The sequence below is a fragment of the Lichenostomus cassidix genome, unplaced genomic scaffold, assembly GCF_008360975.1.
Source record: "Lichenostomus cassidix isolate B80296 unplaced genomic scaffold, HeHo_3.0 HiC_scaffold_843, whole genome shotgun sequence".
NCBI lineage: Eukaryota > Metazoa > Chordata > Aves > Passeriformes > Meliphagidae > Lichenostomus > Lichenostomus cassidix.
In genome coordinates, this window is record NW_028147587.1 from 1 (window position 1) to 3,362 (window position 3,362).

Genomic DNA, 3,362 nt, shown 5'->3' on the forward strand with positions numbered 1-3,362 from the left:
CCTTGCTCTGTCACATGGACTTTTGGTTCCATGAGGTTCTGTACTCTCAGCAATGGTCTCCTTAGTTCCAAAGTGTCACCATGGACCCTTGGTTCCATGGAGCTCTGCTGTGTAACAAGGCTCTCCTGGATTCCATGAGGAATACAAAAGCTTTGCATAAACAATGAGCAAGACCATGGCCTCCTTGATCTGCACTGTCACAATGGACAGTTGGTTCCATGAGGTCCCATACTGTCACAATGGATATTTGGTTCCACAGGGTGCCACAGTGTCACCATGGTCTCCTTGGTTCCACAAGGCCCTGCAGTGTCACAGTGGCTCCCAGGTTCCATGAGGCTCCACAGTGTCACAAGGGTTTCCTTGGATCCATGTGCCCCAAAGTGCCACAGTGGTCTCCCTCCTGCAGCAACCAGCAGCCAAACCCACTACCAGGGCCAAATGCCTGGGAAGAAGGAGAAAGGGAGGCACTTTTGGAGTGATGTTTTTTGTCTTGCCAGGTCACAGTGACATGGGATGTGGCCCTGCTGTCCTGGAGATGGCTGAACACAGCCTGCCCATGGGAAGGGGGAAAAGACAACAACCTCTGTCCATGGAACTACAGCAGCAGAGAGGTCAGGCCCCAGAAGGCTGGGTTGAAAAGACTGTCACCAGCACAGGAAACACCAATGTAGGACATTTTCTTGAAAGCTGACATTTTAGGGCATTCTTTTATACACGGATGCAGCACTAAATACCAAGATTGACAGTTTCAGCTTTCTTTGTTACCTGAGAACAGCTGGAGTCTTTTCAGCAGTGTGTGCTGTTCCATCCCTTGCTTAGGGTGAGGATGTTGGATCTCTCAGCAGGCTCTGCTCTCCTGGGGGCTGATCTTCCCAGGCAGGCTCTAAAAGCAGAATAAAACAGCAGCGCAAGGCACAGCACAAAGGAAGCACCGGGCTGATCCCATTAAAAGTGCCCTGCAGGGACATTTCACGGCTGACCCTCAGCAGCCCGGGCTGCAAACAAAGCCCGCTCGGGCCAAGCACAAGATCCCCACAGAGCCCTGAGCAACAGCTGGAGCCCAGCAGGGCCTTGGAGGAGGCAGGGCGAGCCCCGGGCCGGGTTCCAAAGGGGCTGCGGGGCTGGGGGCGATGGCGCCGAGTGCCCTGCCCGTGTGTGGCCTGGGCTCTGCGGCGCCACGGGGACACAGCCCGGGGCCGGGGCTCGGTCCTGCTGCCCCCAGGGCGCTGCCGAGGGCTCCCCGCCCGCCGGGGCCGGGGCGGCGCTGAGGGAGCGGCGCCGCCATTGCTGCCGCCATTGCTCAGGGGCGCTGAGGGGAGCGCGGCTCCCGCCAGCCCTGCTCGGCTGTGAGGGGAGAGAGAGAATAAGGAGAGAGGGAATGGAGAGAGAAAACAGACAGCGAGAGTAAAGATAGAGAGAGTAAAGACAGAGAGAATAAAGACAGAACGAGTGAAGACAGAGGGAAGAGAGAGAGAGAATAGAGGGAGAATAAAGACTGAGAGAGTAAAGAGAAAAACACAGAGGGGATAAAGAGAGCATAAAGACAGAGAGAATGAAAACAGAATAAAGGCAGGATATAGACAGAATAAAGACAGAGGGACTAAAGAATGAGGGAATAGAGAGAGACTAGAGAGAGAGAGAGAGAGAAAAGACAGAGAGGATAAAGGCTGAGAGAGTAAAGACAGACAGAAAAAAGAGGGGATAAAGACAGAGAGAATCAAGACAGGCATTGCTGCTATAGAAGGTCCGTGCAGTTCCCAATGCCTTCGGACATCTGCCCGAATGGCCGTCCTAAGGGTGTCACCATCACCACTTGGCTGACCCAGGGCCAACATCCCCTGTGGAGATACTGGGACCAAAGTTATGTGAGGTGTGATGCCAAACACAAGGGGTTTAGTCTCTTTGGGATGAAGAAACAAGTTTTTCTGTCCATTTGAGATAGAAAACAACTTTTGATTGCATCAATCTGTTGTATATGGCATTCAAAAGGCATCACAGATACTAAAAAGAAATGATGATAAATATCTGTGGTTTAAAAAACATAAAGAGGTAGTTAGAAGCAACATACATACTGACCAAAGATTAAATAAAAGAAAAACTATTGTGTTAAAAAATCTTATGCAGTTTTGTCAGTGATTGTTCTTGGTTTATAAAACTCTTAAATTTGTTTCCTCTGATCTGCATTTTTGTCTTGCACACATGAAGGTCTGTTGTCCATTCCAAGAACAACTTTTGATTGCATCAATCTGTTGTACATGGCATTCAAAAGGCATCACAAATACTAAAAAGAAATGATGCTAAATATCTGTGGTTTAAAAAACATAAAGAGGTAGTTAGAAGCAACATACATACTGACCAATGATTAAATAAAAGAAAAACTACTGTGTTAAAAAATCTTATGCAGTTTTGTCAGTGATTGTTCTTGGTTTTTAAAACTTTTAAATTTGTTTCCTCTGATCTGCATTTTTGTCTTGCACACATGAAGGTCTGTTGTCCATTCCAAGAGAAAGGCATCCATTATTTGAAAAACGAGTTTCACTCTCCTGTTGAAATTTAAAAGTTTAATAAAGGACAATAGGGGATGTTATAAATTGGGTCTCAAAAACCAATCAGAGACGTAGAGCCAATTAAAGAATTTATTAATTGAGCAAGCAGATTGCAGCCAATTTACAGCGCTGGGCGGGCGCGGCGAGCCTCCCTGCTACGCCTGCAGCACCGCGCCTAAAGATTACAAGCCATCAATTTTTATAGCCCTTTTTACCCCCTCCCTTGAGTCCCCTCGTGGGTCTTGACTGGCGTTCTTTTGGGTGTCTCGATTGGCCGCAGAATCGTCGTTCTCTGCGTTGGTTGGTTGTGGTTTGGGGTACGCGACTCTCGGGGACGTTTCTTTCTTGCCAGCAGTTAGACTGTGTCCCGTGGGAATCACACAAGGCTTGCTGAGCGGCCTTGCGAAAAGAGTTACAATTGTTGCAAACCTGCAGCAGAAAGGTTTGGCTCTAAAACAGGAACTCTTTCTGTTAAAGCAAACCTAAAAAGCAGAGTTTAGCAAAAGTAAAGAATTAAAACTTATTGATTTTCTAAACGACTTCGTGAACTATACCTTCTGTAATTTATCACATACACCATACAGGTGACATTTGTTTTGCAGTTTGAATATGCAATGTTCATACACAATGCTTATACAAGCATAAATAGCAGCTTTAAATCCTAATTCCTTCTTCACACAAGGATGTGTAATCCATCAGAAATAGTTAACAAGGAGCCATATTAGCTTTGGGCTTGATAGTATGGGTTGTTTAAAGTGTGTGATGAGTAATGGGAGCTCGAACAAATACCACTCTTTCTAATTCGGGTTTGTTCTT